The sequence below is a fragment of the Canis aureus genome, chromosome 8 (assembly GCF_053574225.1).
Source record: "Canis aureus isolate CA01 chromosome 8, VMU_Caureus_v.1.0, whole genome shotgun sequence".
In the NCBI taxonomy this organism is placed as follows: Eukaryota; Metazoa; Chordata; class Mammalia; order Carnivora; family Canidae; genus Canis; species Canis aureus.
The window spans coordinates 9,927,872-9,955,425 of NC_135618.1; the positions used below are offsets into that span (position 1 = coordinate 9,927,872).

The 27,554-nt window shown below is 35.4% G+C and overlaps 1 long non-coding RNA gene across 6 annotated transcripts; it reads right to left on the reverse strand.

Moving 5' to 3' along the window:
* On the reverse strand, positions 1-27,354 carry LOC144318009 (uncharacterized). Of its 6 annotated transcripts, XR_013383871.1 has the most exons (7): positions 27,273-27,332; positions 14,291-14,442; positions 12,286-12,421; positions 10,548-10,664; positions 8,510-8,620; positions 2,303-2,409; positions 1-205 (listed from the first exon to the last, which is right to left on the reverse strand). It is a non-coding gene; the product is annotated as an uncharacterized LOC144318009 (long non-coding RNA). The 6 variants fall into 6 exon arrangements; XR_013383869.1 differs by lacking the exon at positions 10,548-10,664; XR_013383874.1 differs by lacking the exon at positions 8,510-8,620.
* Between the last annotated feature and the right edge of the window lie 200 nt (positions 27,355-27,554).

The window sequence follows — 27,554 nt, forward strand, 5'->3', positions numbered from 1 at the left end:
GACAAACCATGACTGTGTTTTATTTGCTCTTCGGTAGGTAACAACGATATGTATATCATCGCCTCGGAGATAGATTACATTCAAAATGGATGAACTATAATGTCAACACATTTTCTTGTTCAAAGCTTCTCGTTTTGAAGATTGCCTAGAAATCACAGGTTGGTCGGTTGATTGGTTTTCTCTCAGAAGAAACAGAGTAATCTTCCTTCAGCGTCCCGAAAGAAGTGAGAAAATTATAACTCAATGTTAAAATTAAGTCTGTCTCAAGCGAGGGAAGAGAACTAAGTCTGCATATCACTGGCATCTACAATTTCTAGTAAAGGTGATTAATATAAATGGTCAAGAATCTTCGCCCCTGTAAAAGGTCACAGAATAAGCCCTCAGCCTTTGGCTGTGGGCAGAGAAGAGGCCTCGGAGATGTACTGTCTATGCAGGCACACCACCCTGAGTTTGGTTTTAATGCTCTCCTGTAAACATTTTGAAATTCTTAATAATTTATGAACAAGTAAACTTGCGTTTTTATTTTGTACTGGGCCCTGCAGATTATGTAGCCAGCTGGCTGTGGGTTGTGCTAGAAACTCATTGGCATCAGCTTGGGTTCTTCATTGCTTAGGAACCAAGATAATTCTAGCCTCAGCAAAGGACTAGAGTAGAAATGGTGTCTTTAATAACTGACTATTAATGATGTTGGTTTAGGAAGGGAATAAAAACCCAAGAAAGAGTTCTGCGCAGTCTCTGTCTCTTGTTTTCTGAATCACGTTCTCATTGAAATTAAAATAATCAAAAGGAGGTCTGGCTTTTCATATTAGCCGATTCTAAAACACCCTTTTCCTTGGCGGTGCAGCTTTTCTCTTGGAGTGTTTTCTTCTGCTTTCTCCGAAAAGAAGTGGATTTTCAGAGGAGGGACCCACCTGACCTTTCCAGCCCTGCCGCTGTGAATACATACTCTTTAGGAGCTTGGGCTCTAGATGCACAATGCTTTGGTTTTAAGCTTCCTTTGGAAATATTTTTTTTAAACAGGGTGGCCATGGGGAAGTTTCTCACATAATCTCTCCCTGAGCCTTCTCATTAGTAAAATAGGAATAATAGGAGGCCACAGGATAGATCTCACTTTTTGGTTTGAGGATTTAATGAGACACTGCAGGCCGACATCTCACAAGTTCTGGGCACATATTTGGTTATCAATACATGTAACAATTTTTGTGCCACCATTGAGTTCAGCTTCAATGTGAATGATTTATGTAGGAGGTGTCATACTGATAATTATCTTACTAATCAGCATTTTAATTTCTGCATTACAGCTAGCATTATATGTGTTGTACTCTAGTTCCTTTTATGAGGTGTTTTAAATAAAAGGCATTTCATAATAATTATTTTATATAGACAAATCTTTCCCTAGTAGTTTCCCTTTTTTCAAAGTTCTACAATTTTCTTTTGCTTTTTCAAATAAAACATGTAAAGTGAAGCTAAAATATGAAAAAGTGTGCTTAATATTTTTGATATTCATAGCTTGAAACTAAATATAGTACCAGCTTCCATATATTAAATCAATCTACTAGTTACTTCTATGAATCATAAAAATACCATTTCACGAATTTTACTTTAGATCACAAAGAACTGATAATATTTTCCTTGCAAAATGAGATTTACATCCACTTTTCGGAGCAAATGAATATGGAAAATAGTGCGGGAGAGTGTGGTTGGCAGAGATTCATGGAGAGAAGCTATCCATTTTTTCTCAGGGCCCCAAAAGGGGAAATGTTAACAAGGAGCTATAAGGTAGCAGAGAAATCCTAATGAAGTTCATTTCCCACCAGTCAAAGAGATGAACATTTTAGAAGGCACAGCAATCGATCAGTAGGCTTATTAAATATTAACACATCTTTCTCACTTTCTTCATCAGAGTTTTTGCAAAGTAACTAAGAATGTGACTGCGTCAAAGACTCGAACTCTTTCAAGAAGCAGGTCAGACATCAGCAGTCATGGTTGATATTTTATTATAATACATGATGCATCACTTCAAGATACCAGCAATGTCATTGGCATAGCGCTCTGCGGGGTCACCATCTTCCCCATCTGAGGCCGCCGGGTGCTCTAGCACACGCACACCCACAGCCCCCACCAACACACTCCTTCATCGAAGCATTAGTCACTGTTAAGAATAAACACTTGCTGCAGGAGATGTGTATTGTTGACTGGGATCCTCCCAAGGCAGTGTTTGTGACAGCTGCTTTCAAGCTTCTTCTTGGACACTTGGCAATACCACCCTTCTGATTGAAATTGCAAAGTTACCCTGACTTACCTCCTGGACATCTTAGGCAAGTAAAACACACAGTCTGGACAACAGCTTTCTGATGCTTTCGATAACAGTATCTTGCTTGATTTTCAAACGTTTTGGGGGAGCATCACCTATTTGTGATAAATTTGTCGTCAGAGTGTAAATTTTAACCAAATAAATTTCTTAAAATAGAGCAACAGATTTCTATGGGAGGCTAGAATACATCCTTAAATAGTCAGATAAAATTCTACCCTAGTGTTCTTAAATTCTCTTAGCTGAACAATAATTTGATAGTAATTTCAATAATTCTGTTACATTGCATCGTTAGATCATTGTGAGAAGTACAATTGGACATTGCGTCTAAATAAATATGTCATAAAATATTTGGTGCTATAAATCCTAATTATTTAGAAAACATTGTTTGTGCTGATGATTGGGTTTTCAAAATGCTGTTTTAGGGATAGATATTCACATTAGAATACTTTTTGTCACTCCCCACTTCTCAAAGGTCAAGTCCAGACATCTGGGGGTAGTGTCACAATCTGGCCCCTTTCTTCTTTATATTGATCCCCTTATGTCAATCAAACTGGTATACTTAATAGATTGGATTTATTTTGTCATTTTTCACCTCTATTATTTGGCTCATCTTACTTTCCTTGCTTATACTTCCCTTTCTCTTTTATGAAAGTCCACCCATCCTCATGCAGCATTATTGGGAGATTTCAATCTATAAGGCAGGATGGTTGGTGATTTCTCAGGGTCCTAGAATCCAGCCCCATATCTCTTCATGCTAAGTGGGGAGTCTGCTTTTCCCTTTCTCCTCTGCCTTTCCCCCCCTGCTTGTGTGCTTGCTCTCTCTCTCTCTCTGCCTCTCAAAAAAAAATCTTTTAAAAAATTAAGAAACTGAAGATTGAATATATAAAATTGATTTCTGAAAGCACAGAGCTATGAGATGACAGAGACTAGATTTAAAACCTAAGTTCAGATTTTTTTATTATTTTACAGTTGTCTTCAAGCCACCTTAAATTCCATCTCCTCTATAAACCCTTCTCTACTAAACCTCAAGTAATTCCCAAACTCCTTAACAAAATTGTCTCTATAATTAACTGGCAACTGTGAGTGTGCAATATTTCCTCACTCTATGAGTGCCTCCTTCTCTATATGTAAAAAGTTCTGTTTTTTTTTTAACCTCCATAGTATTGTGTGAGGCTGATTTTTTTAAAAATCTAAATAAGGATAAAACAGTAAATGGCGTTGTTTCAAGTTACAAAAATTTCATCACTTATTTAAGTCCTCTTCTGTTAAAATGCATAATATAGGAAGAGCTTTGCTTTCATGTGAGGATATGTAGGTACTCATAAATATATGCCTTTCCTTTCAGGACAAAAAAAGAAGCTTGATACTGAACCTCTGAGTATATATAATCATTAAATCCAGTTGATTGCATCAAATTGGTTGTGTAGAGTGGCCAGTGTGTACACAGGAACTGTTGAAGGACTGGTCAAGAGTGGGAGGGTGGGCTAGGAGAATAGATTGCACTTGAGAGAATGATAGTAGGTCCCCAAAATTCTTGGTCTGAGTAGTGATGTATATATCAGACAGATTGCCAGTAAGAGCCAAACATGAATTGTTACTCGTCTGTTAAAAGTATTCTTTGTCAGTGAAAAGTAGGCCTCGGCTCAGCACTCAGGGCAACAGAGAAGGTGAGAGACATCCAGGTGAGTCTATAGAGCAAGGAGTATATTCAGACTCCAGCACTGGATTTAGCTCAGCAGCTTTTATCCGGTCTATGTAACTTCAGACACAGAGAAATACAAAAACTAGATGAGTAATGTGCAAAATTAAGCCAATCTCAGAAGTGTGATTTCACCAGGAGATTATACTTTCACATTAGTTCCTCTTTATCCCTTTAAAAAACAGCATGCTTAAAATTTCACACTGTAATATTTCTTGTTTGTTTTCATAATAGACCCTTAATAGAAACAAATGAAATATCCAAGAATATATTTCTCAGGGATGACTTTGAAAACTGGAAGAAGGTAATACAATGAATGTTTTCAGAATGAATGAATGATTGAATGTAACTAGCTTAAAAATTAGCAGTAGAAATTCTGTATTTCATCCCTTGGAGGTCATGATAACTTTTACAGTTCTTTTAAAATGAATTTAATTCAATTCAGAAATCGGTACCTTCCTGTTTGAAGCTATAGTAACAAGCGATTCTATAAATGGATGTTGGTGCCAGAGGAACCCCATCAACTCTAGGAATATTCAGATGATCTAAGTGAAAATCCTGTGGTTAATGAAAGGGATGGCTTCAAAAAATGAGCTACAGAAGGCAGGCAAATGTGACAAGACAGCTAGTATTAATAGTCACATCGCAGTGCTTGAGGAATAATAATATAAGGACGTTAACTTTGGCATTTGTGTGGTTATGGCCTGGCACTACCTCTCAGGTCCAGGCCTATATGTCAGTGAAGATAAGTACCAAGTAAAGTAGTTCAACTTATTTTAGAGATTCATTTAAAATATTTAAGTCTGAATTCCATCTGCAATTGGTATTAAACACATTTAATGCTGTCTGAGATCCATATGGTGCAAGCAAAGCATCGGTTAAAAAGAAGTAACTGGGAAGAGGGTAGGATTTGAGAAATGATGAAATCATAACCATGGCAGCTGTGATGTTGGGGAAAGTAAACAAGATGTAAGAAGAAAGACCCGGGATAGAGTTCCAGATCCAACTGCCGCTAATTGGGGGCCATTGGAAACTTTAACTTTCCCGAACGTGAGTTCATTTATTACATTAGGATAAAAATGCTAACAGCTAACTCAGCCTCTTTTTGATGTGAGGAACTAATAGATAGTATCTATGAAAGTTCTCTGTCATGGTTAGAGTGCATGAAAGTATTGGTTATATGTTCATACTTTATCATGAAAGACTGATGCCAAAGTAGATTAATGAATATCTTCTTCCCTTGTACCTGACCTGCTTCTTTTTATTAGATGACAAAATGAAAATGATTTTGTAGGCTGACAGGATTTGGAGAAACATTCTCTGCCCAAAGTGCCAGCAGTTATTTGCTTGTTTGTTTTTTCATTTATTGTGTTTCACATCTCCCTTTCCTCCACCTGTGAAACATAGAGCTCAATTCCAAATATCCTCAGTTGAGTCAACACATCCTATGATGGCATAAGAAGAGATGGATGGCAAATTAATTTCCGAGATCAGGTTTGATAGGAAGGAGTTAAATAGTAAAACAAAACAAAACTTCAATATCTGAGGTGTAGGGTGGGTTGGGAGAGAAGCAGTATGAAAAGAGGTTGAATGAAAGCTCGGCAAAAATATGAAGCCACTTTAAGTAGAGTTCACCCTGTGGTCAAACATTGTTACAAACTCTTTGACAGATCAAAGAGAAAGTCTAGTTTCCTCAGTAAAAAGGAGTTTAAAGAGTTGAGGAAACAAAAATGGAACCTCAAAACACTTTAGTCAAGGCAGGAAACATGTGAACTAAATGACTGAGACACTCTTCCCGGGTTGGAAAGTTTAAAGAAGCCACGTTCGAGTCTAGATGAGCAAAGGACAACACCGACACTGAAGAGTAAACATACCACAGTTAAGAGGGAAACTTTTACCACTGAGTGATGCTGGTGTCAAGAGTATGTTTAAGATTACCTCAGAGATCAAGGGTAGAAATTCCGTCTGGGCTAGTGGAGTCAGGAGAAAATCTCAGTGTGTGAGGGGAGAGATCAAAGTTAAAACCTCAAAGCTTCCCAGAAAACCACCGACAAACTAGCAGAGGTATGTTTCCAATGTACCCTGATGGTGTGTTTCCAGAGGCGACACAGTACGTTGAGGTGCTACGTAGATGATCATTAGGACAAAGCCACTCTCCTGAATTATCACATCGTTCTCCAAAATTAGGGGGCAACGAAACCATGGAATAAAAGTGCATGATCCAGATAGCTTCAGCATTTACTCTTTATAGGGGTGTTTTCTATACTCTGATCCAATTTGTATGTACAAGACAGTAACTTCCACATGCGATAAAATCTAAGCAAACTGGATTTTAGGCTTAAGATGCAAAGAATTATTTTGAATATGTTTCCACTAAATATGTCGCAGTGAATATACATATGGATAGAGAGATCGTATGTTCAACCATTTAATACTAAATGCACAGAAATATGAAGTTGTTCTTACACTGTGCAATTTATAATCTGACTTGCTTTTCTCATGCGTGAGCACGTTTCTAGCTTATTTTATGTAGATACTTTTTTGATACCTTTTTTTTTATAATTTTTAAATCTCATGTCTTCTATAACAGCAAACACTCATGAAAAATCAAATGTTACAGTTTGAGTCCTTCAAGGACATTATGGGACTGCTTAATATTCTAATCCTAATATTACCAATAGCATTAGTAAGTTTATAATTATTAATGATAATATTTTTTCAAGGAATCAGGAAAATGGTGCATAAAATTGCTCTAGATTATATTATTACCTCATCAATGTGAAAATTCTGCCAAATATGAAGGTACCAAGGATGCTAATAAAAACTTGACATGGTGCTTAGTATTCTAGTCCTTACACACTTTCATAATTTCTGAGAACATGTTTCATATGACTCCTAATAACATATAAAACATATAACCATTCATTCAAATAAAAATGATACATTTCCAGTATAGTGTACTTTTTGCTGGTCTCAGAACTGTTTTCTGGGTATTTTTCTCCTGTATGATCTTTCTTGAGCTTTCAACTGACTTGATCTCTGCTATACTTGCTCTGTTGACATCCCTGTACTCCTGGGAAAACTACTAGAAACATCTCTCCTTTTTGGCCTTTTGCCTCCAGAGCTCCTGAAATCTAATACTTCTCTGATTATTCCTACTAATTAATCCTGACTGGTTTTCCTCTTCTTCTACCTATCTTATCCTTTAAATTTACTTTGTTTGTTTGTTGTGTACATTCTTTATATATACATTCTTCCTGGGACATCCTAGCCTTCTGCCCCAAGCAGTTTATACCATTTATAAAGTTTATATCAATAACCTACTGGCTTCTAAAACTCTATATCTCAACCCTGACCATTCTTTTAAGTTCAAAAATTATATACTCAGCTAACTATGTGAGACCTCTCTGGTGACTAGATTCACTATGTCAAAAAATAAATCAATACACTGAATACCAATTTGATAACTTCTGCATGTTTATGATATTTTCCTTAAAAGCTACCACCATTCATATACATTTCATGCCAAGAAAACAAAACAAAAACAAAACAAAAACAAACAAAAAACCCAAAGCATCAACCAAACGAGCAAACAAAACCACATTTTTTTTTATCCTAGATTTCCATTCCCCTCATCCTTCATTTCAAACTTCTAAATGGTTATCAGAGCTTGTGGATTCTAGCCCATAAATATTTCTAGAATTTGGCATCTGCTGTCCAATTACCCAGTGCCACTCTTAGACAAATCTCTCACCTGCCTTAAATATCTTGCATAGGCCATTACAAGTGGCCTCCTACCTAATTTTATATGAGTGTTTTTCTACATCGTAGCAAAGGTTATCTTCCTAAATTTATACGTTGGACCACATGATCTTTCTACTGAAAGACATAGTAGAGGTCGTGAGACTTGGTGTACCCAGAAGATAGAGACCAAAGGTTAATGCATATCAAGCAATCTTCGAAAATCCAGCTTTCCCCAGGTCTCTGACTGCATATCCTCCACTTCTCCATAACCAGTAGTCTCCATCCCCACTGACCTCCTTGCACTCCCTTTATCATCATGCTCATTCACTGACCTATGCTTTTTTTTTCTATTTCTTTTTTTTTTTTTTATTTTGCCCTATGGTTTTACATATAATTCTCTTAGTCCCGAATGCCCTTTCGTTTTTCCATCAGTTAAACCACTGCTTACCTTTTAAGTTGTCCACTTAGTGAAGTCATAGCTAACTCCCATGGACAGTTTGTGGTTTTCTTTTCCATGTTTCTACATTACTATTCCTTTCTCCCTTGAAAGACATCATCATTCCTTTACAATTGTCTCTATCTATCAGAGAGGCCTATTGTATTCAGCTCTTCACCTTCCATGGCTAAGCATTGAACAGTTTCTCTGAAGTTGCCATTATAAGTGTGAAAACTGAGATTTGAACCCTGGACTTCTGATCTGATTTCCAAACCCATTCCCATTAAAATGGGTTCCCACTCCTACTCAAGATTACCTTTTCCTTTTTGGCTGTACTGTTAGCGACCCAGTATTTTTATTCTCTGGCTGTGCTTGCTCCTTCATCAAGCAGATTTGACTTCTAATTCATCAGAATTGTGCTCAGTGACTTCATTGCAATGGCGATATTTTGGAAAAGGCAAAGTGGACACGATGACTTAAATCATTCTTCTTATGTAGATACCAGAATATGATTCACGCCATGCATTTGTGGTTACAGTGTGTGTGTATAGATTATTTTACACATTTTATTTATCCATATAATGGGTCATTTTGACCAGTTTGCTGAGGCACAAGCTCTTCTCTCCCTTACGTATGTACCTTCACCCATGATATGGGGTTGAATGCTCTTGTTAAGTAACTGGTTAATGTTGTGATTGTTAGCTATTAGAGAAGAGGGATATAGGGATGAATGGTAGGAATGAAGATGAAGGGAGAGAATATGATGATGTTTATGCTTTCCCTAGCCTCTTTATCTTGGTTTGAGTCATAATGGCTAGATAATACAACAGGGTGTGTATGTGTGTTATTAGTTTTGTTTGTTTTTTAACTGTGGGTTCAATTATACTTGTTTTATTTTTCAGGTATGAATTCAATTATACCTATAGAATGTTATACAAATATGAAGTTCTGAAAATATTTAAGTAAAATTTACCTATATAAGACCTTCTCATTACTAAAAAGTTTGAGTTGGAGTAGGTTTTAGCCGTACATGCCCATATGTATAGGAAAAATACATAAATAAGGACATAATGTATAATGTATAATAAGTAACATGATATAATCTGCTACATATTCCCTTGGGACTTATAAATATGTATGTATATTTACAATTTTTACCAAATTAAAGTTTAGAAATACATATTATGTTTAGAAAGAAGTGTGTAGATATATTGAATGGATTTTCATCTTTTATTTTATTAACATCGTGCTTTTTTTTTTCTAAAAGATGGTATTTGAATCAAATATATATGTAATGAAAGTGATTTCTTTAAATCCTCAGTTTTAATGTCCTCATCTCTAAAAAGAGAGTGGGACCATAAGATGCGAATCTCCAGTTTTTGAAGTTTCTTACTGAATAAGAAAGCTCTCAACAATTGCTAAGACAATGGAGGAAACAAGCAAACACATATTTGTCCTTTAGAAACCTCTGTGACATTTGAGGAGCCCAAGGAGGGTTGCATATCTTGCTATATTTTCAATTACAAGAAGTGCAAATGCTTTCAGATTTGTTTTGGCATGACATACAATACATTTCTTTTACCAGCTTTGACTACCCACTGAAGTCTAGACTCTCAAATTCTTCAACATTCATATTCACAGCCTGAGGAAAAACGCATGGGTAGAACAGGGAATGAACATATGGCATTTAATTATTAAATCGATACATGTGCCTGCCTTGCAGAAGCTAGGTACAATTTAAATCTGGTTAAAGGAAGCCAATCATCCATTTTCCGAATCTCTGAAAGCGTGCAATCTTGCCTTTTGCATTTGAAGTCTTTTGAAGGCTACAAGTTTAGTGTATAACTAATTAACTAACTAGAAATGAAAACATTTCATTTGTGTTGGACACGCTCTTTGCCCTTTTCTTTCGAACTTTTCAAAAGTATTGTAGTATGACAGACATTTTCTTTTTACATAGTTACATAGAGATCTTATAGATTTTTGCATAAACTCCTGCAGGATGGGAGAAAAAAGTTAGTGGTTTTTCTTGTTCTTCAATGTGCAAAGTACCTGTTTTTGATTCTTCTCTGTTTCATTTTAAAAATATGAAAAATTTGTGATGAGTTGTTGTTGTTTTTGCTACCAGTAACAGCCAGACATGATGCTGTATATTATGCCTCCATTGCTTCATTTAATATTCAAGAAAACACTAAGAACTATGTATTATTATAGTACCTCTTTTGTGGGTGTGGAGAAATTATTAAAATAATTTTCTAAGGTTTCATATACTATAAATAGTGTTGCTGGACAATAAAAAGTTGGACATGAATGTTCATACACCATTATTCATTGTAGCTAAAATTTTTACTGACCTCAGAGCTCACTATCAGAATCACCAGGCACAAGGCTTGCTGTGCATCCAAAAATCCATATTTTGGTCTTTTCTCAGGCATGGTAAAATGGAAGGGGAACCTAATTTTCAATTGCAGCTGCAGTAGATGGACGAAGTACTCTTAACACCATATTAAAGTCAGTTCAAGAAAACTATTCTTAGGGAATTTTTCCAGCATACTTATTTTCTTTAAATACCAGAATCACTCTTTACATGTGGCTAGCAGAATGTTCCTACTGTCCATGGTTTCAATAGTGGGGGGTATGCAAGTGAGCTGCAGCTGTGCTCAAAACTCTCATTCAATGTGTGTGGTTATTCCAAAGTTCCATAAAAGGCTATAAAAGAATGAATTCAGAGGAGTGTATTTCTTTTGGATTTTGATGAGAGTCCATTCCTTACTTCTCAAGGGCTAAACAGAATGGATTTCCCAGGTAGGATAATAGTGTCATTGGAAATGCTCATACAGTTTTTATCTCCCTTTGGGTTGACCAGAAACTATTCTGTGATATGGACAAATTTTATCTCAAAGCATATGTTTGCTCAGGAATGAGGAATGGATACATCATTAAGGGGATATCTTTCTCTTTAAGGTAAATGAATGTAGAGAGTTTGACTTAATGTGATATAGACAATAAAATGCACTCATATTCTGAGTGGCTTTCTCAAAGAATTCCCAGGAGCTTTGCAAAAATTAAAAATTCTTAACAGCAACATCAAACATCAGTTACTTTGGTTTAGATTTTAAAACAGAAATTGATTTAACATTTTAGATCTCCAGTGGGGATTGCTTCTGCATTCATGAAAGCTGCTGTTAGAGGTAGATATGCCATATGACCAACAGCTGCTGATCTAGGCAAAGACTTTTATAGTTTCCAGGAAATCACAAAGATGCTTCCATAACAACTGTAGGCATTGACCAAGCCAATCTCTGTGAGCTGAAGATGGGAATTTAAATATATGGTTATTAGTGCAAAGGATAGTTCATGCAAGTGTTCTGGGACTGTCCTAATCCATCCTTGTTTTTGTCATTGCAACTATCCTATAGAGCCGCAAATACCCAGAGTACCTTGAAGATGATATGAAAAACAATGAAACAATATACCTGTTACAAATTCAACCTTCTGCTTATAATTTCAAGTATCACACCTGTACTAATCAGCTCACTGATATAGAGCCAGATACAATAAAATATTGCAGAGGTTAGTTCTAGTATTCCTAATTTCACAAAAATTACTGCACTTGACAGTTTGAGTAGTTTTTGCAAAACTACTAAAGTTTTTTTTTTTCTTAAAAGGGCATAAAGAAAAATATGTCTGCATATATTTCTTTGTAAAAATAATAAATAAGAAAGAAGTCATTTAAGAAACTAGAATAGACAGAGAAAAGATAGAATAACCAAACAAAAAATAAATAGCAAATAGCTTATTATTCACATTTTAGTGAAATCAATCTCTTAAGTTATTAGGAAAAGAAGAAAAAATATATAAATGTGGAGGATCCACCATTAGGTGTTGGAATTGAGGCTATTGCTATATAATTAAATGATACCTATATACATCAATGTCTTTAATTCCAACATGCACTCATGTGTGCACGTGAACATGCACATATACAGGAAAGGAATAAGAAGACAGCAGAAATTTATAACATGTGGTGTAGACAGTGTCATATTATTTAGGCCTAATAATTCATATAGTAACTGATTGGATTGTAATTACCTGAGAAGAGTGATCTTAGTGATTCATAGCATAAAGTCCAAGATAAAATAGATAAAATAGGTGATTAGCCAATGCTTGTCGAATAAAAGAGGAATGATAATTGGTGCTTAAGTCCTTGAAAATTGGTTTTCTTTACCTAAGATAAAAATTTATTGGGATAAAATAGTATTTTCAATAAATGGTACTGGGACAACTGTATATGTATATGAAAAAGAATTAAGTTGTATACTTACCTCACATTATATTAAAAAAACTCAAAATAGGTCAAAGACCTATATGTAAGAGCTAAAAGTATAAAACTCTTAAAACAAAACATAGGTATAATTCTTTATGACCTTGAATTCAGCAATGAATTTTTAGATATGACACCAAAAGGACAAATAACACAAGAAAAATACAGGTAAATTGAACTTCTCCAAAATTAAAATGGTGTGTCTTTCAAAGGACACCATCAAGAAAGTGAAAAAGCAATCTACAGAATGGGAGAGAAATATTTTAAATATAATATCTGATAAGAAACCTAGAATATATAAAGAAGAATTGCAACTCAATGATAAAAAACATATTTTTTTATCATTGAGTTAAAAAACATATTTTTTTAAAAAAGGGAAGGCATCCTAATAGACATTTCTCAAAAAAAAGTGTGCAAATGTGCAATGAAAATACATAAAGTTGCCTGTCATTCGCCTTAAGGAAAATGCAAATTCCAACCACAATCAGATGCCACTTTATAATCATTAGGATAATGAATATAAAAAAGACAAATAATAACAAGTGTTATCAAAGACATGAAGAAATTAAAAAAAAAAAGACATGAAGAAATTCTAGTACTCATATACTATCGGTGGGAATGTAAAATGGTGCAGCTGCTTTAGAAAACAATCTACAAATTCCTCATAAGATTAAACATATAACCCAGCAATTGTGTTCCAAGGTATATACACGGGAATGAAAACATGTGTTTACACAAAAACTTGGGCATGAATGTTCTAACACCAGTATTCATAGTAGCCAAAAAAGTAGTAGAAACTGAAATGTCTATCAACTAATGAATGGACGTATACAATGTGCTGTCTCCTCCCAATTGAGTATTATTTGGAAATAAAAAGGAATAAAGTATTGACACATGTTTCAACATGAATGACATTTTTCCTTTAAGTTTTTATTTGTTTATTTGAGAGAGAAGGAGAGAGAGCACAGAGGGAGAGGGAGATACAGACCCCCCCCCCCCAGGCAGGGAGCCTGATGCAGAGCTCCATCCCAGAACCCTGAGATCATGATTCAAGCCAAAGGCAGATGCTTAACCAGCTGAGCCACCCAGGTGCCCCAACATCAATAAATCTTAAAAAAACATTATGGTAGGTGAAGAAAGCCATCATCAAAGACTGGACGTTGTATGATTCTATGTGTAAGAAATGTCCAGAGTATCCAAATCCATAGAAACAGAGAGTAAATTGGTGTTTGCCTGAAACTGAGGACAGCGTGCCTGCTAAAAGGTATGGGAGTTTCTTTTTGGGTGATTAAAACATTTTAAATTGAGTATGGTGAAGGTTGTACAACTGAATATACTAAAAGCTATTGAACTGCACACCTTGAATGCATGGTATGCGAATTATATCTCAATTATGCTGTTATAATATAGACCAATATAAATAAGTGTTGCAGACATTTCCCATGGACAGTTTGAAATAGTCTCCTTGGTACGAGGAAAGCAAAACCAGATGCAAAGTATGAAAAAAATTATCAAAAGGTATTATTCTAGAAATAGAAATGTCATCACTACTGAATTGCTCCAGGAAAGGTTTTTACAATTATCAAAAATAAACATACTCTCACCTGTTGAACAATCCCTCCTCATTAGGCAGGTTTGTAATTTAAAAAAAAGCAAAAATGATAACAAGTAAAACCAAAAAAAAAAAAAAGGTTTGTACTGACATTGATCAACCTCAGCTAGTGTTTCATAAATTTCTCATTGTTAAGAAGACTCAAAAATATTTATTACTACCTGTAGAAAAACAATTCAAACAGCACGGTCTTCTGTCTATATCATAAGAGTCATATGAACATGCAAAACACAGCATTCTGGAAAAAGTGATGGAATCCAGGGGTCAAAGAGCATAACCATTAAACAGATAAGATGATATAAATTGGATGAAGCTATAGGAAATACAAAAGCAATAATTAGAGGAGTTAGTCATATAGTACCACCACCCCCAGCCAAAAAAAAAAAAAAAAAAAAGTCTAGCTGCTATTGGCAAGCTATAAAATACAATGAAGAAACATATTTTCCACCATACTTATATGCATGAGAGACAATAACACTCTTCCATCTGTGGTGTGTTATGTCATATTGCAGTGTCGTAGTTATTCTGGATTTGGAGAGGGCTCCCTCAGCGTCTGCAACCTGCCCCACAGCACATTCTCCTGAGGTAGAAGAAGTGCATGAGAACCCGACTCGCATTCTCTCTCTCAGACACCTAGCTACTGAAAAAAGAAACAGCACACTGAAAAGTCCCATCTCTACAGAGATGTTCGTAAGGTAGTAAAGGACCACAAGAATCACAGGATACAGTTGTGTAACCATAAAACACAGTATGTCATAGATTTTAATATATTGATGGCATCTGACAACTGTGGACATTTCAACAATCTTCAAAGCCTCCCCAGGTCTCTTATTAGATTTGCTCTCAAGCTAGAGAGCAAAGCTGAGCATTTTACAGACCAAACAAGGAAGGCTTCAACAGGTTAAATTATGCTTCCGATGCTGAAGAAGGAGTTACACATGCACGCGGAAGGATGCGGGTGGGAAGACAAAGTCAGAGAGGGAAATGGAAAGAAGTGGCATGTTCCTGCAGCTTAAACTCTGCATCAGGACAAACAGGAATCTAACTAGAATCTTGTTCTAGTTCAAGTGTGTGGGTAGCCAATATCATTATATATATATGAAAATTTTATATATATATATAAATAAAAATTATATATAAATAAAAATATAAAAAATATATAAAATATATATAAAAATATAAAATATATATAAAAATAAAAAAATATATAAAAATATATATAATCCATTGTGTAATAAAAGAACAATCCTTATATGCCTCCCAGTTCCAAGTGTACATTTTGCAACTCCATCACTAACCCCCCAGTCCAAGGCACCAGCCGTCATCCCTTCTGACCAGAGCCTCCTAGAGCTCTTTCCCTCACTCACACTGCCTCTCCTCTCAGGCGATCCCATACAGCAGTCGTTCCTTCAGCTTATCAGTCATCTGACATCATTGTTCGAATCATCAGATGTCTTCCAATCTCAGAATCAACTCCCTCTCCAGCCACACTGGCACTGGCCTCTTCCATGTTTCCCCAGTAGATCAAGGATACTCCTCCTTAGGACCTTTATAATGACTATTCTTTCTACCAAGAATTTTCTCCCTTCTCATACCCACATGGGTTTCTCCCTCACGCTGTCCCAAATGCTTTCCTGAGCACCCTACCTAAACACCAGGTAAACAAAAACAACGCTCCGGATCTTTCCTTACTATGCCTTTATATTTTTTAAAGATTTTCTCTATTTATTTTAGAGAGAGAGCGAACATGTGAATTGGGAGGGGGGTGGGCAGAGGGAGAGAGACAGAGATAATCCCATGGAGACTAAGCGCTCATTGCAGAGTTTGCCGTGGGGCTCAATCTCATAACCCTGAGATCATGACCTGAGTTGAAATCAAGAGTCCAAAGTCCAACCAACTGAGCCACCCAGGCACCCCTACTCCGCCTTTATTTATGTTACACATAAGCATCTGAAATAATGCATAATGTATATAATAAGTATCAATCTCCGCCCCCAATATAACCTCTATGCAGGGGAGGCCTTGGTCCCTTTTATTTGCTGCTTTATCCTCAACCCCTATTTTGCTTGAAATAAAGAAGACATTCAGTGAGTATATCTTTATTGAGATATAATTGAGATATAACATTATATTAATTTCAGGTGTACAACATAATGATTTAGTATTTGTGCATATTATAAAATGATCACCGTGATAAATTACCAGACATAGTTACAATTTGTTTTCTTGTGGTGAGAACTTTTAAGATCTACTCTCTTAGCAACATGAAGGTATGCCAAACAGTATTCACTTCCATCACTACACTATGCATCATATTTCATGATTTATTCATGTCCTAACTGGAAGTTTGTACCTTTTACCACCTTCCTCCATTTCCTTTACCCCTCAAACCCTACCTCTGGCCACTACTAATCTATCTGTTCTCTGTGTCCATGAGCTTTTTTTATTTTTTAATATTTTATCTATCTATCTATCTATCTATCTATCTATCTATCTATCTATCATCTATCTGTTTAGAAGGCACACATGGGGCAGGGAGGGGGAATCTCAAGCAGACTCCCCGCTGAATGTGAAACCCAAGGTGGGATTCGATATCAAGACCCTGAAATCATGACCTGAGCTGAAATCAAGCCTAAGATACTTAACTGACTTAGCCACTTAGGTGGCCCCCTTTTTTTTTTCTTTTTTGTCTACTCCATATATAAGTGAGACCATACAGTATTTGTCTTTCTCTGCATATTTGTCTTTCTCTGACTTATGTCACTTAACAAAATGCCTTCCGGGTCCATCTGTGTCATAGGAAATGGCAAGTTTCCCTACTTTTTTATAGCTACTCATATTCTGTTGTAAAAAACATATAAATGGACTTTTGATTGGTCGAAATAACACTAAACCAAATAATAGCAGTAGTTATATCTATGATTCTCTTCCCAAAAACACTCATTAGAAGATATATTTAGTCTCATTTTGTAGGTAGACAGATTGAGGCTCAGAAAAGTTAAGTTTCATGATCAACAACCTATAGTCAACATGTTAGAGAGCTCAGTTTTTATTCAGATTTGAATCCAATATCCCTGCCATCTGCTTGGTTCAGGTTTGTTCACTGAGTCCTGTGGTTCCTCAGCAGTTCCCTATAGGCTGCGCTCATCATGAAGGGAAAGTTGGGGCTCCAGGTCCCATATCCCCCATTTCGATCAAGTATCTGCATATTGGGGCTTCCTGTAAGATTTCATTTGAAGAACTTTCAAAGATGCTTTGTTTCTAAGAACCACTGAAAGAGCCCACGCTGTATATTTCATTACCCAGTGAATGGTATCTAAATATGTATGAATGAGTGATTTATTAGACAGTTTTTTCTAAAATCTATGATGAGATAAAAAAATATTTTTTTAAATTTTTTTAGCAGACTTTTGTTTTGCAAAACTCTCCACTCAGTCCTATGAAATGTGTAAAGTCAAACAAAATGCACCGCTTTCCTCGAGCACTTATATACAAAATACAAATGGAAAATAAAATATTAGATATTGGGGTGCCTGTGTGGCTCAGTCAACTAAACATCTGTCTTCTGCTCAGGTCATGATGTCAGGGTCTGGGACTGAGTCTCACATTGGGGTCCCTGCTGGGCAAGAAGTCTGCTTTTCCCTCTCCCTCGGCCCCTCCCCCTGGGGTCATGTGATCTCTCTCTCTTTCTCAAATAAATGAATTTAAACAAATTGTTAGATATAATGTTTACATTTTGTGATACATTTCAGAACAATTTAACTTGAATGAGGAAATCTTTTTTTTTTTTTTTTTTTTTTTTTTTTATTTTTTTTTTTTGTTTTTTTTTTTTTTTTTTGAATGAGGAAATCTTAACACCTTAGAGCACAACCTAAAAGTCAGAAGAATATTTAGAGGCTTTCAAAGCTGAAATATCTTATGTATAATCAGTGTATGACAGCTTTTATATTTGGAGGTCTGCATTTTGCCACTTAGGGCCTACTGATCTGTACTTCACACATACTCGTAACAAGCCTGGGGCCTTTTTTCCCTTTCCTTCCTTGCTTTCTTTCTACTTTACTTTCTTCTTTCTTTCTTTCTTTTCTTCTTTTCCTTCCTTTCTCCCTTCCTTATCTTTACAGTTTTCAGTATATTAGAAAGAAAATTAAAATTGAAAAGAAGACTGCTAGATTAAGTTTTTCATACAAGTGACATCTGAAAGCTGATTACCTGATAGTGAGAAAATTGAAAAAAAAAAAAAAACTTGAAAAACTAGCATAAATACCATAAAACCAGTTGCCATGAGTCATTTCAGTGGTAATACACATACATATATTCCCTTGGAGATCGGGAGTCAACAGTTAAAATAACGAGTGTTACTAGGTATTGGAACTTAAATGAGAAATCTCAATATGCAACAAATTTCTTTACAAAACCCTACCCTTTTTCTTACAAATATGATAACTGACATCTCATAGTTTCATGGGCACATGTGACTGTATAGATTCAACTAACAAATGAAACCCTCCAATGAAAATATTTCAAACGAATCAAATATTTTATTATATAGTGATAAAATATATAGCACCCCACTATAATTCTTTAATTCATTATTTTATTGCCTTTATTTTCATGTTTACTGGGTAACACTTTAAAATAATGGCCCAGTTAAGGTAATTAATGTTGAATTGCAGTGGAAATCCAATTGAATTACTTGTGACATTCACATTAATACTAAATGAGTTCACTGTGATTAATGCTGTTAAATAGATACCAGAGGAATTAATATTGATTAGGCAATTATTTTAAAGTGTTACTGTTTATTGCAATTTATACCATCTTCATTTTTTTTTTTTTTTTTTTTTTAGTAAACCTTTCTTTATTGGCAGCCATGTAATCACCCAGGGAGCCTGAATTGGGAGCACAAAGTTGTGTTTTGTTTTGTTTTCTTGAATTTAAAATGGCAAAATGTGAAATCTCCTTTTATGTTACCCTCCTTTGTAGTGGCTTCCAACATCCTAAGGCTTTCAGCCATTTTTGAACCTTTGCCTCAAACTCATCCCAGATTGAGTGTGCCCCTACCTGCCATGTGGTGCTCAAGTTGTGCCTGTCCTCAGAACGGTCTCAGGTCCTATCACCTTCGTGATACCTTCTCTAACTACTCTGATAAACTTAGCATCTGTGCAGTACAAGAACCAGAGCACTTCTACATCACTGGAGATTTAAGATTTGATCATCTAATCACTGCTCACATTTTCACATGTACGTATAAAAATATATCAAATATATCACAGAAATATTCTCACGAACAGGAATATTCACATAGCATGGCATACTTACATACTAATTATTAGGTCTGTGATTACATTACGTGGGTACTTCTCTATCAGTCCTCTTAGTGGAAAATAATGATAATTATTTATGTGCTTATCATACACTTGAATGGGACTTTTCATGAGAGTGCAGATTTATAAACAACGTAAGCCCTCGTTCTTGATCTCTGAATGGAAAACTTGGAGGCCCAAAGCATATCTTTGTACTTTGTTTTGTGTGAATGTACATTAAGGAATGTTCTCAGTTTCTTACAAAAGCATTCTTTTCAGATATTTTGGAAAAGAAAATAAGAAAATAAATTACTGAGAATGCAACTGTGAAAAAATGGGACATTTTCATTCAGAAACAGTTGGTTCTTACATGATAGCAGAAATTCCTCTTTTTAGCAATACTTGTGAGTGAATTCTCTGTACAGGATGAGATTAAAGAAATGTTGCTTCAACAGCAGAAGGAGAACATTTAGAAGAGATCTACCTTCTGTATCAGTCAAGGTTCTCTAGAGAAACAAAACCAACTTTATACCAGATATGTAGAGAGAGACAACAAGAGAAAGAGAGATCAAGAGTGAGGAGATAGATACAGAAAAAGAGACAGAGAGACAGAGATGATTCATTTTAAGGAATTGACTCTTGTGATTATGGGGACTGAGAAGTCTTAAATTTTCCAAGGAACTTCTTTTTTTGTTCTTAAGACCTTCAACTGATTATATGAGGCCCACCTATATTACCAGCACAATGTCCTTTACTCAAAGTCAATTGATTGTAGATCCTAACCATATCTCCGGATCTGCGTTAAACTTTCACAGCAAAATGTTGATTAGTGTTTTATTGAATGACTGCGTCCTATAGCCTAGCCAAGTTCACACGTATAACTAACCAGTAAGACCCTTTATTCTTTATTCTTTTCTTTCCTTCCTTTTTTCCCCTTTATTTCCCTAATATAATTAATGCCCTTACGCCCTTTTTTCCAATTCCTTTTTTTATTTTTCTAAATCTCAGTCATGGCATCTTTGCTTTTTGTCAATTGGGGTATTTTTATTAGCACAGATAGAGTTATGTGTCTGTCTTTCTTAATATCCTCCTTTCTTCCTACATTAAGAAATAATATTTCTTGATATTTCTGTTGTAAGTAGTCCTATCAATCATTACAGTCACTAAAAAGAAAAGAGAAGCTACTCTTTAACTTCTACCTTTTTTTTAAGGATTTTATTTATTTATTCATGAGACACACACACACACACACACACACACAGAGGCAGAGACACAGGCAGAGGGAGAAGCAGGCTCCACGAGGGAGCCTGACATGGGACTCGATCCCGGGTCTCCAGGATCTCGCCCTGGGCTGAAGGCAGCGCTAAACCACTGAGCCACCCAGGCTGCCCTCTTTCTATCTTTAACATCATGAGAACTACTGATGATAAAGAAGGATAGACAAAGTGGTGAATCATTTGTATTAGAAACAAAATAAAAGATATCTGATATTATGAACATGAAAATAGTTTTTGATGCCTAAGATAATTAATACCAACAATTAATTGCTTCCCTTTAAATCATATTTTGGGCCTTAGACATTTTCTAATAAAAGCTTGTGAGCAGAGCACTTTGCTTATTAAAATATATTCTCAGGTCATGCTTCAAATAAAGATTGATTTGCATTTTTTATTGATTCTCTTTTTCTCCCAGCTTTAATAGTTTTGCTGAAATTAAGTATGTTTCCCAACTGCAGAGAGTTGCTCTGAAAAATTTTGATATACTCTACTGTTCTCAAAGGAAAAAAATCCAATCATTCACACAAATGCTCTCTGTTTATGTCCATGTAAAATTCCTCAATCTAACTTCAAGAAATGCTTAATGTATTTCCATAGGTACCATGGTTTATTGCATTTTTCTAGCCAGGAGTATATTTAAACTGAGAGTACTTTGTCTTGTTGTCACAACAGAAAACTCTTATTTCCCTTGTCTTTGCATGATCGTGATGCAGTGAAGAAAAAGATTAGAAAAAAGAGTGCTGTAAGAGGCAAAACCCAAAAGGGAATGCCTCCTGGCCTCACACAATAATAGAAATACCCACAGAAAAAGACCATTCAAAGATTACACTCAATTTCCGGCTAATCAAAATAACCAGCAATGGAATGTGGAGACATTTGTAATACATCTTTAGGATTTGGATTATGTCATAAGTAGTAGTTATAAAACATATAAAATCAATATCAGTCTGGTCCACAAGAGAAAAATATTTACAACTTTTAAAAAAAGAATAAACTGAAGAACACTGAAGCAAATCTGCTCCCTTCGAAAGTAGGATTCTTATCTCCAAAGCATAACTGCTTTTGCTACAAATCGTATAATATCTTCCACCGCACATGTGCAATAACTGATCTTAAAAGATACATAGCATTATGTGGCTGAGTATCTCTGGAAAAAATCCAGCTCTTAAAGTTGAAATGTAGTTTGAGGCTTATCAGGTGATATTTATGGCATATCTTGTTAGAGGAGAATTATCATTGCTTCCATTAGTGATTAGTGCACCAGAAGCTAAACCTTTTATGCCTTAAAGAATTCATTCTGTTACCATTAGCTTATTATTATTTCATTCTTTTATTTTAGTATTATCAGTACACTGACTGCTTTCACTTCATCAAGTTAATGCACTAGCTGCTATTGCTAAAATATCCCCCATTATTGCTTAGATTAGACTTTTCCCTAAAACAGCTTGGTGAGTGAGTGGAAAAGAAAGTTCCTCTTCATTCACTCACTACTCTTTTCTTAAAAATAAGTGAATGAGAATTTGCACCTTGTGTTTATTTCTTGTGTAAGTAGGCAAAGCCAAGCTTTATACAATGTCTATAATATTGCTGATGCCACCTTTATCGCCTTTGCCAAATCCATTTTTTGGGTGGAGGTGAGGGGTTGCAGATCTTTGTGCCACTTGTATATAAAAGGTGGTCTCTGCCATCATGTGCAGTTCTTCAAGAGTTCCTTCACATACGTGGTAAGATTTGTATTCTTCAGACAAACTTGGCTTTCAGTCTCACTTGGAAACACTTTGTTCTGGAGTATTTGATCTCGTTATTAATGAGTTTTAGTCTTTAAAAATTGCATTATTAGAGTTAAATAGCCAGTCTGCGCCCAGGGTGATAAGTACCATCATCCTCAAAACAACTATTGCATGAAATTTGTGATGTTGTGAATTCATCTTGTAGGAGGATATTATTACTGATATTTCCAGTCTATTATTTCTTTGGATAGATGTAAAAAAATGGATTTTAAACACTTACTTGTGCTTCATATATAGTGTAGTGATATTTTAAAAATATAACCCACTTTCTAAAAATTTACAGTTATTGACATGGATTATACATATTCCAATTTTCTCAAGTGGAATCCATTCTCGTGAACATAGTTTATGACGGTCTACCGCGGTCTGGGCCCTGCCTCTACGTTATCTCTGCTCTTCCCTTCATTCCGTATCCCTTACTCTGCTGTTGTCTAGCCACGTGGAAGACAGCAGAAGTTCCAAGTCTCATGGTTTTCTTGGTCTCTGTGTGTATCGTGCTTTCTGCTGTTAGACTAGTTAAACAAGGAAGACTGTAAGCATCTCAAGGATGAGATAGCAAAAACTAGGGACAGCCAATCACAAACAGCCAGCTAAGTTTTCTCAAATAGGCCAGAGCTTAAGCTATAGCCAATCAAATAATTTCCTTGGTTGGCCTCCATGTCTTCACCCTAAAAGTCTTGCCCCCAGTTCCTGTCCGTGGAGCTCTGCTAACCACTTCCAGGTTTGGCACTGTCTGATTTGAGTCGATTTTTACTCAAACTTTAAAAATATTGAAAATGTTCCAGCTTATCTTTTAAAACCACCTCTGACATTCTTTTCCCTCTTCTTTGGCTGGTTAATTCCTTTTCATTCTTAGGAATAAGCATAGAAATAACTCCTCCGAAGAATGTTCTTTGTCCTCCCAAGACTGATTTCTTTGTATCACCTCAATTTTCTCTGAGTACTTTGTATTCCGCTGTGTTATGGCACTTATCACATGAAATTGGAACTCCCTGTTCTTGAGTTCTGTCCTTCTTGTTCAATACTCGATATTTAGCCCATTGCATATGACCTAGCATTGTAGATAGGAAATCATTATTGATTGATTGAATGAATGAATGAATGGTTTTTGCTTTACAGTGAAATATATGCCTTACATATGAGCAGATAGTGGTTTTTCTGCTCTATATTTATAATAAAAATAATGTCTTATTCTCATTTTTCATCCAGCTCTTTTATTTTGATGTGTTATCTAAAAGTGTCTTGGAGCCATGACTGTGGGCGGTCTCTCTTTAGACTATGCTGACCACTGATTAAACAATGCACTTAATGAAATGTGTTTAGAAACACATAGCAATATTTTTGGAAAGGTTTTTCTTCTCATCTTTTATCCAATTAATGAAGCATTTGTATCCATGAGTACCCCTGCTGTTAAGTGGTTAGCTTTCTTCTTTAGCTTTAATTAAGTGTCTTCAGTTAGAGGAGACCTTTTTTTTTTATTATTTGTTTTTAATCACAAACAAGTGAAAAATATCCATATTCCCTTGAGGTATTTTCTCAAGTTTTCCAACTATATTTAAACAAAACAGGTAGTGGAAGACTTGCTATCACTTTCGCAGATTTGACCTGTTAGAATATTTGCTGGGATATTTGGTCACGATTCATCTAGAACTCCCTAACTATAAAAGTAGAGGATTTTGCCTCAAAATATTTATTGCAGAAAATGAAACTGCTACTAACCTTGTGTTGAGCTAAAATACCATTAGCAGAAGTGAATCTGTGGAAGAGGTGCTTCTAATTCGATGGAAAGCAATCTAAAAAGAGTTTTATAAACAATTTCTGAGAGTAAGTTGCCTTGTATTGCTTAGTTTCATATGTTTTCTGTTCTTTATAAACATGGGGATTCTATAGTTCTTTCTTTCAAGAAAAAAAATTAAAATACTGTGTTATTGTTCTATTGTTAGCAAACTCTGGAACTTTGTGATCCTTTCATAGAAGTGAAACAAAATGGACAGTATCAAGTATTAAAATGAACAACATTGTCTATTTACTCTGCATCCTGACACTATTCAGGTAGAATGAAAAACTTGAACGTTGAATTTTAAGATCACTAACGATCATATGTGGTATTGAAATAATGAATTAGTTTTAGGTTTTTTAAAAAAATTTATAGCTTTAAGTGAAATCATAATCAAGTTTTAATTATACATTTCCCTTGGATGTGCCCAATGCATATTCAAATCATATAAAATTATACAACAAAATGTTTAAGACAAATTTGGCTATAACTTTAGATGAAAATAAATGAAAACTACCCAGATGTGGCTTCTAAATAGTCCATGTGTTCTCTGTTCTAGCAGTGCCAATATCGTTTAGGAATTTATAATAGCATATTCCTTAAATGAAATACTTCATGTTGTAAATCACTAATCTAAAATTCATTATTCTACACTCAGATGCATATTTGGATCATTTATGACTGATCTCTTCTGAGAAGCTGTTGTATATGTTGATAATCTGTGTACTTCAGATACCATTTTTATAATGTTCTCTTCCTTTCTCTGCCAACTGTCTTGAAATATAGGTTTATGTTTGCTTTCTAGATTTTCTTAGTACTCTCTTCTCATTATCGGATCTAATTTTATGGGTTTTGTTCTTCATTTTGAACCTTTCTGGGTATTTGGATCCTTGGATCACCCATCTCCATGAACTTCTCCCTTGATTCAATAACACTTCTCTTAAAACAAAACAAAACAAAACAAAACAAAATAAAATACTATTCTTTCATGAGTTTCTTATTCTGCTTCACTGACATTTCTGTTCATGTTTTCCTGAATCATCAGGATTCCTAGAGGCTTTATTCTACTCTGTTCCACACACTTCCTCTCTTCTCATGGCTTCAGTTTCTTTCTACAACAGATGTATCTTCTACTGATGTCACTTTTTCAGTTTTTTTTTTCTTGTGAGTTATACAAATGAATTGCACATGCTTGCTTGTAATCTCCCTGTAAATTAGCATATTCTTATTATACCTCTTTTCCCTCTTTGTACCAAAAGATTCCTATCATCTTCACCAGTAAAATTACCAAACTATCTCCTCAGTCTCCTGGTTTAGAAACTTCCAAGTTGTTTCTTTCCATCTTCACTTTCACGATAAATTCTTCATTTGGTCAATTAGTCTTTGTTGGTTATCCTTTTTTTTTTTTTAATTTCCATTTACTCTTACATATTTTCATCTTTTGTCTATTGAACTATAGCTGCAGACTCTTAAATATTATACAAGTTACACAGGGATCCACTCCTCAGAGAATCCTCCTTGCTGTCATTAGCTATCTTTCTAAAATACTAGTTTGGTCATATCATCCAACTAGCCCTCCAAAAATATTCCCTAGTGCCATATCACCCACCCACCCCCAAATGTCCACACTGCATAGTGAGGGCTGATAAAACCTGGCTCCAATCTTCTGTTTCATATTTATCTTCCCGTTACTTTAGTCATATAAAACTTCCTAAATTTCCTATATTTGTTATTCTTTTGTTCATTGCACTTCTTGAATCTGGAATTTAGTTACCTTCTTCATTGCTTATCACCTAATCTCTCATACAAACTCCTATGTGTCTGTTTTCAAGAAGCTTTCCTCAAACCTTATTCTCTCCTCTCCAGTTAATTTCTAAAGTCAGAATTAACCTTTCCTTTCTATGTATGAATGAAGAATGTTCCTTAAGCCCCCCTTTTTAGATTTCATTTCATCTTGAGTTACACTATAGTGAACTGTTTACATGTCTGTCACCAGAACTAGATATTAATACTACTCATGTGTAAGCTTCACAGAACTTGGTGAATACATGAGCCAATTACCATGAAATATTCAAATTAGAATTACAAACATTTTTCTTCTTTGCTCCTTACTCCCTTCTTTACATCACTGAATTACACTATTCACTATTACATTTATCATGAAATTCCAATGTGGCCTTCACAGTTACAAAACACACTTTAGAATAGTCCAGTCTCCTCTAACTATTTATAATAAAACCGTTTGGTTATTCTACAAGAGACCTCTAGAGAGAATTTCATGAGTTATTCATGGGTCTGAAAACCATGTGACTTTAAAGTCAATTGAATGAAAGGGTTGTGGATTCTGCTGACTTATTTCATTTGGACTAGACCACCATTTAGTTGAATAAATCCACTGAACCATGCCAGCTGGCAGAAACAGGGCCTGAAAAATGTCAGACAGGTTGTCCAGGCTGTATCACCACTCTTGGATTCAGAAAAGAACTGAAGTTTCAGAACAGCTTTAGTGTGCTGAACAGGAACTGACCCAGAGACTGTACCACAAAGACTTGGGGAGGCAAAAAAGCCCAGAGGGAAGTCGAGAACACTTGCCATGTTTGACGCCAATCTGAGAGCCATAACACTAATCTCAGAGTCCATGCTAATACTTATGAGTCATGAAGGTGTCATAGACTTAGACCTCTTCTCTCTATACATTACATTTTTGCCTGCAACCCTTAAAAGTTTGTTTTGTTATTTGTTAGCATTTAACAAACTGGTAATAGATAATTTAAAATCAATTAGTCATCACTAAAAAAATTAGTGACAAAGCAAAACAACTTTTTCTAAAAAAATATCCCTCATGATTCTTTGGTTTGACATGAACCAGCTGTGTGATTATACTGGTTTATGTGGAGTCAACTGAGACTCCAATTATTAGGAGGCTGGTTTGGTGTATTCAACAGAGCTCAGTCTCATGACTGATGGTTGATGCCCACACTCTGTTTGGAGCTCACCTAGGAATATCAAGAAGAGTGCCTCAGTCCCCGGTCACGTGGCCTTCACACAGAATGAGGCCTTCTCACAACATGCCATTTGGTTTCTAAGGTAAAGTGTTTTAAGAGTGCCAAAACAGAATCTTCAGATCTGGGACTCACCCTCGAGTTAGACCATGTCATTTTTGCTTCGTTCTCTTGATCGAAGCAAGTTAGAGGGTGAATCCAGGTTCAGAGGGAAGGGAAATAGATTTTACCTCTTAATGAAAGAAAGAACAAAATTTTAAAACTGTCATTAGCCCA